We start from the raw sequence: 13907 nt of genomic DNA on the forward strand, positions 1-13907 counted from the left end.
CACTTTGAAACACTGGTAACAGCTCAGGTTCCCACCTGTGGGGCAGCCAGGGGGTCACGGTGGAGAGGGCTGCCCACATGGCCTGCTCCCCCCACGCCCCCCACGCCCCCCGGGCCGCCCCTACCTGGCTCTTCCTTGCTGCCAGCAAGACCCGCAGACGCCAGCAAAGCCCACAGGGCTGGAAGCAGCCCCCCCATGGCGCCAGAGCCTCCGCCTGAGAGTGGGGCAGAGCAGGAGGTGTTCCCGGGCCCCCCACCCATGCCCCCCCTCCCCCGGGGCAGGCTCTCTTTCCTCTCCTGGGCCCCACTTCCCTACCAGCTGCAGATGCTGGTTCTCCCCGGACGCTGCTGGCCCGGCACCCTTCCCACCCTCTACACCGCGCTGCAGGTCGCTCGCCTTTGGAGGAGGGTCACCTGGGGAGGGCCCATGGGGGCCCGCCAGGCCCTCTTAGGCAGCTCCTGCCCCAGCTCCTCCTTAGCCACCAGTCACCTCCAACACTGAGTAGGAGGGCGGGCTGCATCCCCCCAGGGTCCATGCCTGGGCTGGGCCCCCAGCATCTCCTCGCCTTTTACTCAGGGCCTGTTCTCACCACAGAACTGTGCACAGGCTGGGTCCCTGCCTCCAGGGCCCTCCGGGGTCAGAAGTGGAGGAGAGAGGTGGAGGCTGAGGTGGGGAGGGGCAGGGGGAGCCGGACTGCTGGGTGCTGGACGGCCTACTCGGACACCAAGGCCTGTGTCTAGGGACCTCTGGGCTCTGCCACGCCCCCTCCAACCCCAGGGCTGGAGACTGCCCCGCCCCCAGAACCCTGGAAAGCCCTGGGGCCCTGCAGAGTTTCTGGAGCCTGCGAGAGCCAGAGCAGGAGGACAGGCTCTTCCCCAATGTCACTCATGTGTGCTCCGGGCCGTGCTGGCCTGGGGCTTCGGGGACCCAGGTCCTCAGCTCAGGCCGGGCTGTCTCCCACAGGTGTCCTCGGGGCTGACTCTCCTCAATGCCGCTCCTCGGGGAAGAGGTGGGCCCAGTGCGGAGGGTGACCCTCCCCACCGGCCGCACAGCCCCAGACCTTGCCCCCCAGCTCATCTTCCCAGGCCCCTTTGTCCTGGCTGGCTGTCCTTGGTTTCCAGAGCCTTTGGCCCGCACTGTGCTCTCCACGCACTGGGCTCCCCAGGACCTGTTCTTACCTGAGCCAGCTTAAGAAACAAAATTCACTGACTGTTTGTTTGTTTTTTTTAAGATTTTATTTATTTATTTGACAGAGAGAGAGATCACAGGCAGGCAGAGAGAGAGAGGGAAGCAGGTTCCCCACCAAGGAGAGAGCCCGATGCGGGGCTCCATCCCAGGACCCTGAGATCAGCCGAAGGCAGAGGCTTAACCCACCGAGCTACCCAGGAGCCCTCACTGACACTTGTGAAAGCCTGTGAAGCCTTATGCGCAGGGGCGGGTCTGAAACCAGAGCTCTGGGGCCATGGGTTGGGGAGGGGTGTATGGAGGAGGGTTGGGGGGTTGGGGGAGAAGCAGATGGCCTCCCCTCTGAATGCAGCGGGGGCCGCAGGATTTACAGGCAAGGAGCAGCTTCGGGTCAGCGATGGACAGTGACCGTGACCGAGAGGAGCCTTTGGGGGCGGGGACGGTCAGGCTGAACCCACCTCCCGGGACTTTTGCTGAGGGCAAGCCAGGTGGCCAGACCTCACCTGGGGGGAGATGAGGAAACTGATGGATGTTGTGGGCGGCAGGGGTGGAGGGTGGGGGCTTCTCGCTAAAACTGGATGTCACCGGAGGGCACGGATGGGCCTGGGGAAGGCTCCGGAGCCCAACTAGAATTTGGCCAAGCAGAGAATCTGTCACCTGACACCGCGGCGCTCCGCAGCCTGGAGGGAGGCTGCCCTCTCCTCTGAGGCCCCGCCCGCCCCGTCTCCCCAGGCTCCCCCAACGGCGCAGCTCCCCCTTGCCTAGGGACCCGCGGGTGGTCAGGTTGTCCACCTCTTCACACCCTGGCCTGTCAGTCAAGTCTTTCCCACGGGTTTTCTTCCTCTTCTCCTTGCGGCCTGATTCCCTGAAGGGCATCCTCAGAGCCGTGTGCAGCAGGGCCTGGTGTGGGTCCTGGGTCAGGGTCTTCCCGGACAGCACAAGCCCAGCTCCCTGCCCGCCAGAGTCCAGCAGGAGTCGAGGGGGTGGAAAGGCCGGAGGGGCGGCCCCGAGGTGGTAGGTGCTGGGGAAGGGCCAGCCCAGCCCCCACAGTGACTGCTGCTGCCCCCCCCACCCCCCCGTGGCCCCTGGGCTCCTGGAGCCTCCACGCCGCCCCAGACACACAGCCCCTCCTCCCCCTCTCCCCCTCCCCACCATGGGCCAGCTTTTCTGTAACAGCTACAGGCAGAGAATATGATGGTCCCGAATGAGGCTGCCGGGGTCATCTGCCCTCCCGCCACTCCGTGGACCCACCAGCACTGCCCTCCTCCCTCCTCCCTCCTTGTGGGACGCAAGTCCTGGGGACTCCACCTGGCCCCAGGGAGCCTCAGGTCCTGCCCTCTCCAGCCCTCTCCTGCCCTCTCCGGCTTGGAGGGGGGTCTACAGGCGATGGAAGAAGTCTGCAGGGTGGGCGGGTGTCCATTCATTATACTATATTTTTGTCCATTTGTCCATTCATGCTGTGATTGAGTTGATGGTGAATTTGGGACTGTGAGATCCACAGACACAAAGATGGGAAAAAAGGGGGCGTGGCAGGCAGGTGTGAGAAAGGAGCCTGGGCAGGGGCGTGGGGCGCAGGCTGGTCTCCCTAGGGAGGACTGCGGTGAGTTCCCCAGAGCGGGGCTGAATGCCTGGTGTCCTGACCACAACAGAGAGGGACGTGCCTGGGTCACACAGTTGTCAGCCCCCACGAGCAGGGATGGAGTGGCTGTGTCAAGCATGGCCACCGCTTCGTTGCTGGGTGAGGGACAGCCGAGGGCACAGTGGACAGGATTGCTGGATGTCCAGCTGTCCTCCTGGCCTCCAGGAAGGAGTTTCTGGGAAGCCACGGTGGCTGGGGGACACAAGGGGAGAAGGCTCCGAGGAGTCAGGGAAGAGCCAGACGGCCAGCTCGCGGTCAGCGGGACCCTTTGTGGGACCCCAGTTACTGGTCACCTTGCTTCCCCACAGGGAGGCAGGGAGCCATGTGGGGGGAGGGGCGGGAGAGGGTCCCATGGCCCCGATGTCTTGGCTTTCAGAAATCAAGAGCTGGAGGGAGGCCCAGGTCCCTGGGTCACCAGGAGGGACAGGAGGTCCTGTCCCTGAGGCTCAGGTTCAGCGGGAGGGAGAGAGAACTGTGCTTCAGGGACCTTCTGGCCCCAGGCACAGGGGACGGCTCTGCCCCGCAGAATGTGCCTCTGCTGTTGGTGTGTGGTCACGTACACCTGCCAGGCTCTGCCCCAAGCTCCCCTCCCCCAAGGATTCTGCAGGGGGGGCTACCCTTGGGGTCCACAAGGCTGCCTGACTCATGGGCTGTGAGTGGGCCACTGGGCAGGTCCAGACTGGTGCACACAACAAAGCCCTGTGGGGACGAGCATTTGGATAAAAATCGGGTCTCCCGAGAAGTGTTTTGTGACCCTCTTGTGACCCCATGTGCCCACTGGAGGGGCCCTCTGCAGCCCTCGTTGTTGACTGACCACAGAGAAAGTGCCCTCCGCCCCAGAGCACACAGGAGCCCCGCCTGTCCCCTCCTTCGCCCGCAGAGGACAGCCCACGGAAATTCTGACACGGTCTGAGGCTGGGCCTCTGCCTGGACTGCGTCCCCCCAGGGTGGGCCCCCCAGACCCTGCCAAGGCCAGACTCTGCCCAGGGAGGGATCTGAGCTGAGGGGCAGCGCGACTCCAGGTGCCTCCCACGCGGCTTCTTCCCTGTCCAGAGGGTCTGCTGGCTCCCGGCTGCCTCGATGCTCTCTCCGGGTTCAGCCCGGTGCTCTCACTGCCTCCGCGACTGCGCTCGGCTCCTGCTCAGGCTCCAGTCCCCGCCGTGGGGCGCAGCCGAGCTGGGCGAGAGGCCCGGTCCGAGGGCAGGCGGGGGGGCGGGGGGGGCTTCGCCAGGGCCTGTGTCTCCCCCAGGCCACAGCGGTGACTGCGCGTGCTAGTGGGCGAGGACGGGGCAGGCTGAGGCAGCTGGCAGGAAGGGACAAGACCCAGCGGGACGGCAGGTCCGAAACAGCGGCCTGGGGTCAGGGCACCAGGTCCCCACCAGGGGCTTCCTATCAGGCCTGCGCTCAGCCCTGCGCGCTGCGTTCCAGCACCTGACGCCGCCGTGGGGACGCGGGGCCCTTGAGGGCTTCGTGCTGTCTGAAGACCAATGGACCAGCCACCAAGCCCTTTGGGAGACCCATTTTATTTTTATCTTTTTTAAAAGATTTTGTTTATTCATCTGACAGACAGAGATCCCAAGTAGGCAGAGAGGCAGGCAGAGAGAGAGGGGGAAGCAGGCTCCCCGCTGAGCAGAGAGCCCGATGCGGGGCTCGATCCCAGGACCCCGGGATCATGACCTGAGGCAAAGGCACAGGCTCTAACCCACTGAGCCCCCCAGGTGCCCCGGGAGACCCATTTTAAACTAGTGAACCACGTCGGGACCTCGTGCTAAGCAGCTGGAGCATCCTTCCGTGATAACGCTTCTGTGCTCCTCCTTTCCAACTCTGCCGGGCTCACGTTCTAGGTGAAAATGGGGAATTATTTTTTTAGTGTAAAGTTCTGATTACCCAACGGGACACCGAGCCACAAGCCAACACAGAGCCCCTGGGACTGGGGAAGTGTGGGCCAAGGGGGAGGTTCGCCACCTCAGTTCTTCAGGAAGCTTTCTCCGCCCCCTAAACAAAACAAAATAAAGCAAAAACGAAGATAGAATCTTCTGGGTGCTGCCTTAAGTGACCGTGAGTGGGTCGTGTGATCCTTGGGTCACAGCCGGCATGGCACAGGGAGCCTCAGCTCCTGGCCATTGTGCACAGAAACCCTCCCGACGCTGCCCGGCCCTGTAGGGGGGACCTGATGTCACAACAAACAACTCTTTACAGCTGACCACCCCGAAGTACCCCAGAGACCCAGGGCTGCCCGGAACCCACCGAGCTTGATGGGAGACCCCAGGACAGAAGGCTGCATGGGGGACTGTCATCCTCATGGAGGTCCTGACATCACAGACTGTCCCCAGGGGGACCTGGGTGCCACATGGGGTTGTGGGTCTTTCTTTCTTTCTTTTTAAAGATTTTATTTATTTATCTGACACAGAGAGAGACGGCGAGAGTAGGAGCCGGAGGCGGGGCTTAATCCCAGGACCCTGGGACCGTGACCTGAGCTGAAGGCAGAGGCTTAACGGCTGAGCCCCCCAGGCGCCCCAGGATTGTGTTTCTTACACCTGCCCGACCACTGAGGCGCTGCCCTGGCCCAGCAAGGCTCCCCGGGAGCTTCCGGGGCCGCCTGCGGCTGTGCTGGGCTGGGGCTGCACCAGGTAAAACTTCCAGACCAAAGTCCGACAGCCACCGTCTGTGCTCTGAGGCGTGTCCTCCTGGCTTGGAGACTGCTGGGACTCACAGTCACATCTTACCCTGCGGGTCCTTGGGTCCTTGTGGCCTTGGGCCACTGCTGCCTCAGCCTCCGTGCTGGTCACGATCCCAGCCCCTCAAGTCCATCCACTTGGGTCCTTGATGGGACAGCCTGGGATTCGCTCTCGGGTCCTTGGAGAGCAAGGCTCACAGCTGAGCGGCTGGGCTCCTGGTTCAAACCCTACGTGTGTGTTGAGCCCGACCACAGGCAGTTACAGGGGCTGCGAGTGCGGGCCTCGTGGGGCTCGGCCTGGGTGCACCGCGGCCCCGTGAGTCCACACGTTACAGGGGCTGCGAGTGCGGGCCTCGTGGGGCTCGGCCTGGGTGCACCGCGGCCCCGTAAGTCCACGCTTATGTTCATTCATCCACACACCCGGCCCCAGTGGCCTCTGGCTTCCTCGCAGGAGGGCGAGGGGGGCCGTTAGGGCGCCTCACCACGACCCCGTGCTTTCCCACCCCAGCGCTCCCCCCGCTCCGATCCCCGGTCCTCAAAACCCCCCGAAGCTTCATCAGAGAGACTGTCCCCCAGAGGACTATAGAGCAGGGCGGTGGGCACCTTGTCCCCGTCTTAGGCTTTTGCTCACAGTGTCCAGAAGGAGGAAAGGCGGCACCGCCCCGTCCATGGAGCTCTGGCTTGGATCAGCTCCGCTGAGCCGACAGCCCGGCCACGGTGACGCTGCAGGGCTCCAGGCACGTCCTGTACCCCCCGCGGCTTGAAATGTCTGGGATCCCCTTGCTCCACTGGCACCTTGCTAGAGGGAATGGGAATGGTACAGCCACTCGGGAACCAGTCTGCAAGCGTCTAGTAAAACCAGAGAGGACGTCGCCCCAGGAACCAGCAAGTGCAAGGTTGGGCCTTGCGCGTGGGAAGCTGCGTCCACAGCAGCTTACCTGTGAGCGAGAGCTGCGGCGGCCCAGAGGTCCCCCCGCAGGTGCGCAGTTAAACCACGGCCCCCGGCGAGGCAGGACTTGGATGACTCGGCAGGCGGTGAGCTGGGAGAGAAGCTGACACGACAAGACCCACAGTGCACAACTCCAACCCCGTCAAGTTAGAAGAGACAGACGCTGCGGGGCGGAGCCGGAGATTCCTGAAGGCAGAGGGTGGGGTGGGAGGAGTGAGAGGCAGGGAGGTGGGGTCAAGCGGCAGGTGTTTGGGCCCGTGGGGAAGTGCACTATCTTGACCAGGGGGTGGGGGGGGGGGGCACACGCAGGGACCTGCTGGTGACAAGGTCGTGGGTCTAAACAGCCACACACAAGGGAGACGGTGGGGCGAGCGGCTGGTGGGTTGTATCGATGTCGGCATCTTGCTTGTGATGTTTTATCTGGTTTTGCAAACGTAACCATTAGCAGACACTGGGTGAAGTGTGCACAGACCACTGTGTTCTTTCTTAAGACTCAAGTGAATCTACAATTATCTCAATAAAAATTTTAAAAATTAAATTACAAAAGGGGCGCCCGGGTGGCTCAGTTGGTTGAGTTACCGGCTCTTGATTTCAGCTCGGGTCATGATCTCAGGGTGGTGGGATCGAGCCCTGCGTCAGGCTCTGGGCCAAGCCTGGAGCCTTGGCCCAGCCCCGCCACACACTTGCTCCCCCACTCTCTCTTTAAAAAATAAATGGCAAAATATTTCAAAAATCAAAAATCAGGATATCATCAAAACACGATGTACTTAGCAATGAATTCAACAAAATATTTAAAAAAAATTAAAGAAGCCTATTTTTTAAAAGCTAATTTTTTAAAGACTTTGTCAGTGAGAGAGTATGCACAAGCAGGGGGAGAAGCAGAGAGACGCAGACTCCCTGCCGAGTAGAGAGCCCCTTGCCATCATGACCATGACCATGACCTGAGCTGAAGGCAGACGCTTCACTGACTGAGCCCCCCAGGCACCCCTAGAGAAGATATTTTGTTCACAGATTGGAAGACTCATATTCCTGTGGTTTCAGGCCTCCCCAGACCAGTATCCACGCAACCTCCGTCTGAATAAAAAACTTACATGAAAATGCGAAGTAGCTAAAGCAGCCAAAAACACTTTTGAAAAGGAAGAACAAACAAATCTGGAGATATGACATTACCTGGTTTTAAGCCACAACGTAAGACTCCAGTAATTAAGATAGTTTTCCAATAATACATTATATGTTAATTAATTTAATTTAAATTTTAAAAAATAAATTAAAATTTTAAAAATGGATGAATCACTGACCTCTACCTCTGAAACCAATAATGCATTACATGTTAATTAACTGAATTTAAAAACTTAAAAAATAAAGAAAGAAAAATTTAAAAATATTTTAAATAAAACAAGAAAGAGAAAAAGGACAGCTTTGTTTCGGGCATCAGGATGGACACACGCATCAGTGGAACAGAAATAAACCCACACGTGTACGGTCAGCTGATTTTTAGAAAGTCATCAAGGTGATTCAGTGGGGACAGGATTGTAAGTGGTGCTGGGATCATTAGACTTTCATACGACAAAAGTAACCTGTATCTCTAACCATACACGTGGTTCCTCATACCCTGCGTGTCATTTTTCTGTGGGGCGGGTCTAACACGTAGACACAAGCGCTTACACTTCTAGAAACAAGCCCAGGAGAGCATTTGTATGACTTTGGTGAGATACGGGCTTCTTAGGACACAAACAGCCTGATCTGTAACAGGAAAAACATAAGTTACACTTCATCAAAATTAAAAACTTCTGCTTTTCAAAAGACACTTTAAGGAAATAAAATTGAAATCCAAAGCCAGAAGTAAATATTTGTGTATATTAAAATAGTGCATACGATTAAATAATAAGATTAAATACAATAAATGGGCAGAAGATCTGAATCCACACTTCACCAGAGAAGAAGTTCAAAGGAAAAGAGCTCAGGACAAGAAGCTGGGTGTCTTCAGCCCTTAGGAAAATGCACACGCAAACCACAAGGAGATGCTGCGGCACCCGTGTGCGGGGGACAGAAGGACCAGGGTCACACACAGGCAGCCCTCATCACCAGCGTCTAAGGAGGGAGCTGGACACCCACACAGGCCAGAGCAGCTGTTTGGAAAAATGGTTGGCAGTTTCTTAGAAAGTGAAACCTAGTCTTAGCGTGTGACCCACAGGTGCTGCTCTGGCCTTTTATCCCAGAGGAATGGAAGCGGAGGGCAGCACAGACCTGATGCCTGCGTTCGACGAGTCTTACTCTGTGGGCTCCGGACCCCACCCCACCGAACCTCACCTTATTCCAAAACCCCATCTCCAGGGACCTCTTGGGGCGTGAGGACAGGTTCCGTGTTCTGACTGTGGAGATGGTTACAGGACTGCATGGACTTGACAAACCTCATGAGATCGTGCCCATAAAGTTTGTGAATTTCATTCTTACAAAGTATACTTCAAAAGACTCATTTAAAATTAACTTAAATAGGGGCGCCTGGGTGGCTCAGTGGGTTAAGCTGCTGCCTTTGGCTCAGGTCATGATCTCAGGGTCCTGGGATCGAGTCCCGCATCGGGCTCTCTGCTCAGCAGGGAGCCTGCTTCCCTCTCTCTCTCTGCCTGCCTCTCCATCTACTTGTGATTTCTCTCTGTCAAATAAATAAATAAAATCTTTAAAAAAAAATAAAATAAAATAAAATAAAATTAACTTAAATAAATAAAAAATTAAAAGAAAATTTATTAAGATAAAAAGAAAGCCCGATTTACCGGCTCTCACTGGTTAATTCTTCCAAACATTCAAAGAAAAGATAGCCTCAATCTTCCAAAACCTCTTTCAGAGGAAAGGAAGAAATGAACACTCCCTAATTAATTTTCAGATGCTAGCGTTAACTAGAGTTTGAAAAACATGCACACGGTATTAGAAGAAATGAAAATTCCAGGGCAATCTCCCATAAAAATTAATGAAAATGTACTCTAATGTCAGAAAATCACCAAGGCCCCTCACAAAGGGAAAACATACTATATTCCCAGATGTGCAGAAAATCATTTGATTAAATCCAACAGAATGTATGAGCGCTCTCAGCGAGCCAGGCCTGCGAGGGTCCTCTGATGGGACAAGGGGCTCCTAGAACTGCTTCACCCCTGCTTCTGGCGCTGTCACCGCTTCTATTTAAGGTGGGAAATCAGCCGCCACCATCCGGACGCCCTGCGGATTGAATTCGGAAAGTGCAGGATGAGGCGCTATTGGAATTCACGCACGAACTTAAAAGGTCACCGGCTGCGGAACCAGAACCCAGAACCCAGTGTCTTGTCCGTGCCACCAAGAAATTTAGACTCTTACATCCCCCCCTCCCCGAATTCTGGGTTTCCCAGGGCACTTCTAGGTCCTTTCTAGCAAGAGCAGGAGCGCAGGTCAACGGAGAGGCAACAGACCCGACCTCTGCCGTGACCTCAGCACCGGGGAGATGGAGACGCCCGGATGTCCCTGGCGGGGACAGACCCGGTCTGGCGGGGGCGGAGGACCTGGGCACCTGGGGGCGGCGGGGAGGAAGCGGGGAGGAAGGCAGAGTCCGAGGCGGATGAACCAGACAGAAGCCGGCCCCAGAAGGGGAGCGTCTGGACTTAGAGCTGGTGGCGGGGGGACCAGCCACAGGCGACCGGGGCGCGGGGCCGGACATGCGGCCCTTCCCGGGGCGCGGACCCCTGCGGGTGGCAAACGGGAAGGGGGAGTAAGACGGGAAAGTACCGGACGCCCCGGGGCGGGGCCCCTGCCCCCGAGCGACCGCGGACCGGCCACCGAGCGAGGCGCGCGCGCGGCGACAGCCCGCACGTCCCCGCGCCGCCGGCAGACGCCCGCCGGGCCCGCGCCGGACCGTGCGGGGAAACCGGCGGCGGCCGGAGCGGTCCGCGGCCGCGGGCGAGCCACGCGCGGAGCGACGGCCGGACCGAGGGCTCGAGCGGGCGACGGCGGGGACGACGGACGGGACGACGGACGGGGGAGGAAGGGCAGGAGGCGACGAGCCGCTCGGAGCCCCGCCTGCGGGGAGGGGGAGGGGAGGGAGGCGGCCGCGCGGGGCCGGGCGGGGGCGGGGGGCGGGGAGCGGCACAGGGTGGGGGTGGGGGTGGGGGTGGCGGAGGGCAGCGGGGGGTGGGGGTCGGGCAGCCGAGGGGGGTGGGGGGTGGGGGGGTGGGGGTGGCGGAGGGCAGCGGGGGGTGGGGGTCGGGCAGCCGAGGGGGGTGGGGGGTGGGGGGGTGGGGGTGGCGGAGGGCAGCCGGGGGCGACGCGGGTCCCGGACGCGGCCTGGGCCCCAGAGGAACCGCAGCTCAGTGGGCACAGCGGCGTCGACGACCCAGAAATAGTCCTAGCACCCGCCCCCCCAAACACCTGTAAGAAAAACGCGGCTGGATGCCGCCTTGTCGGCCGCGGGGCAGAAGTGGTGACAAGTAAGGATCGAAGCGAGTATTTCCCTGCGCTGTCAGGGGCTCCTCCCAGTGCTGTAGAAGATTTTAAAGCCCAAATTTCGGTTTCATTGAAAAGAAGACGACGTGGTAACACAGAAAATTGGAAAAAGAAAGGGGCGCCTGAGGGGCTCCTGGGTGGCTCAGTGGGTTAAGCCTCTGCCTTCAGCTCAGGTCACGATCTCTGGGTCCTGGGATCGAGCCCCGCATCGGGCTCTCTGCTCGGCGGGGAGCCTGCTTCCTCCTCTCTCTCTGCCTGCCTCTCTGCCTGCTTGTGATCTCTGTCTGTCAAATAAATAAATAAAATCTTAAAAAAAAATAAAATACTAGGGAACTTGTCAACGTAGTTCCTCCTATTAATAGAAATGAAAATAAATATAGGGGCAAATCTACAGACTTGGCAAATACCTCTGATAAGTCGAATAACCTTTCTTGATTAAAAACATTCAAGAAAAACCCAATCTCCTGAAGTCATCATCTTACATTATAAGGACAGCAGAAGTGTCCCCATCTCGATGCGCATGTGAACAGGAAGTGCTCAGCAGGGGTGCGCAGGGCAGGCATTAGAACGGGAAGAAGGGGCACCTGGGGGCTCCTGTGGTTTAGGCTGGGGCTCTTGATTTGGGCACAAGTCTTCCTGGGGTCATGAGATCCAGCCTGTGTCCGGCCCCCTGCTGGACGTGGAGCCTGCCTGAGATTCTCTCTCTCTCCTGCCTCTGTTTCATGCCCCCCTCAAAACGGTACTCTCTCTCTGCCTCTCAAATAAATAAATTTAAAAAAAAAAAGGAATGGAAAAAGTAAAACCTGCTGTTTGTAGATGATATGATACTGTACCCGGGAATCCTGGAGAATAAGTGGTAAAAACAGCAAACTTGGGAAACCGTCCGACGGACCGGGATGCAGAGTGGGCATGCGATTCCGCAGCCGTCCGAGGCTCCCACGAGGAGAGGGTGCGGGAGGATGACGTGGACCGTGCCGTCAAGTACTTCACCGGACCGGGGAGAGAAAGCCAGACAGATCACCATCGCTGTGTTTAAAATATGCTGGAGAGTTGTGACGGGGGCAAGCGCTGAGTGACCAGGGTCAGAGGTCAGAATCCTTCCCAGGTGGGCTGGTGCAGCGGCCTTTCCTTCCCATGGCCATGTGGCACCTCCAGGCACCAAGGGGTGGGTGCGACCCACACAGACTTGGCTCTGGGCAAGGGAAACCGGTGATGATCTTACCACCAGGTAGACATTTGCAAAGCTGCCAATGCCTTCTCCCGCCCAGAATGCACGCAGAGCTGGGGATGCGGGAGACACGCCCTGGAAGGGACTGCTGCCAGGAAGGTGACCCTTCCCACAGTCTCCCTAGGCAGCAAATCCCCGCAGAGGAAGGGGCGGGCCTCCGATGCATGTCTGAACTTGCTCCCAAGAGAGCTGTCAGACTGGGAAGCTGCTTCCGAACGCGGGAGGCTTACAGGCAGAGCGTAAGGACCCAGTGAGTGAGCAGAACAGCCTGTCCCACGTGCTCCAGGGCCAAGGACGCAGGCCAGTCTCAGCCAGAGGCTGGGGCAGGGGAAAGGGACGCACGGGAGTTTCCATGCACCTTTCTCAACCTGCAGGCCAGACCCCACAAAGCTGTAGGTGCTTGGTACTTGGTACCCGCTGATCCGGCTAAGGAGGGTGTGGGGCCCCTGTCCCGGGGGTGTGTGAGTGCAGCCTCTGTGGTTCTTACTTCTACAATGCCCAGCGCACAATAAAGCCTCCGAGGATCTCCAGAGGCAGGGGACCATGACCAATCACAATAGGGGAAAGCCACACGTACAGACCAGCAGATGGTCCACAGAAGGGAGTTAGCACAAGAGAATTTTAGAAGAGCAACGATACTGTGATCCATAAAACAGAGGAAAAGACAAACAGGTGATTCAAAGACGGGGCGTTCCGACAGAACGTGGCTCCCGAGAGCAAATCAAAAGGACATTCTGGGTGATGATCAGGATTCTCGGGAGAAACAGAATAAGAGAACGTTTCTGTACAGGACTAGATTTCGTGGACTGAGCCGGCTTATACGGTTATGGGAGCCGGCAAGTTCAGAGTCATCAGCGCGGTCTGGCCGAGCAGAAGCCGGGAAGAGCCAACATCGCAAGTTAAGGCCAGAGGCTGTTCAATGCTGAACTGCCCCTTTCTTGCGGGGTGGGGGGCGGGGGTGTCCGTCGGGGTGCCATCCAGATCCTCAACTGACTGGAGGAGGTCCACCCACGCGACGGAGGGCAGCCTGCTGTACTTGTGTTTCACCCACTGGAATGTTCATCTTCCCTACAAACACCTTCTTAGACACATCCACAGCCGTGTGGGGGCCACATACGAGGGTGCTGTGGCAGCTCTCTGAGGAGCTCCCGCGGTGACCAGAGCTCCCTCGGTGACCGCAAGTGCGGAAGACAGTGCACGAGGAGGCAGAGGCGGGCGCGGGCAGCCCAGGGAACCTGCGGGAACACGACTCGGAGAGACCAGCTCAGAGCCGGCGCGTGCATGAGACCCAGCAGGAGGGTGTAAGTCCCGCGAGCCGGGGGTAGGGGCAGGAGAGTGGGCGGGTGCGCACGTGGAGGGACAACGTTCTCCAGGAACCAAGCAAAAGTCTCATTACAAAAAAGGCATTTGAACCCCGTGGGAGAGCGCAGCGACTGCTCGATCTCACCCCTGCCCAGCCCCTCTCAGAGTGGGTGTTGCGGGGTTTGTTTCGTTTTTGAGAGAGAGAGTAGGCAGTAAAAGCAGGGGGAGAGGGAGACGGAGCCCGAAGCAGACCCCCACTCAGCGTGGAGCCCGACTCAAGGCTCGATCCCACAACCCGGAGCTCAGGACCAGAGCAGAGACTGAGTCCGATGCTCCACCCACAGAGCCACCAGCATCCCCAGGAAGGATCTTGAGGATGGTGGCTTCCTGTTCCTGCCCTGGGTTCCTGGTGCCAGGAGGGCAGAGAGACACTGTTCTCAAAGAACGGTGTTCGTTGTAATCT

The 13907-nt window shown here is 58.5% G+C and overlaps 1 long non-coding RNA gene across 1 annotated transcript; it reads right to left on the reverse strand.

Moving 5' to 3' along the window:
* Nucleotides 1-4431: 4431 nt before the first annotated feature.
* Nucleotides 4432-7025, reverse strand: LOC101689421. The gene is made up of 3 exons (XR_201302.3): nucleotides 6440-7025; nucleotides 5551-6300; nucleotides 4432-4664 (listed from the first exon to the last, which is right to left on the reverse strand). It is a non-coding gene; the product is annotated as an uncharacterized LOC101689421 (long non-coding RNA).
* Nucleotides 7026-13907: the final 6882 nt, after the last annotated feature.

Source organism: Mustela putorius, unplaced genomic scaffold (assembly GCF_011764305.1).
Source record: "Mustela putorius furo isolate JIRA1106 unplaced genomic scaffold, ASM1176430v1.1 tig00537303_pilon_pilon_pilon, whole genome shotgun sequence".
Classification (NCBI taxonomy): domain Eukaryota; kingdom Metazoa; phylum Chordata; class Mammalia; order Carnivora; family Mustelidae; genus Mustela; species Mustela putorius.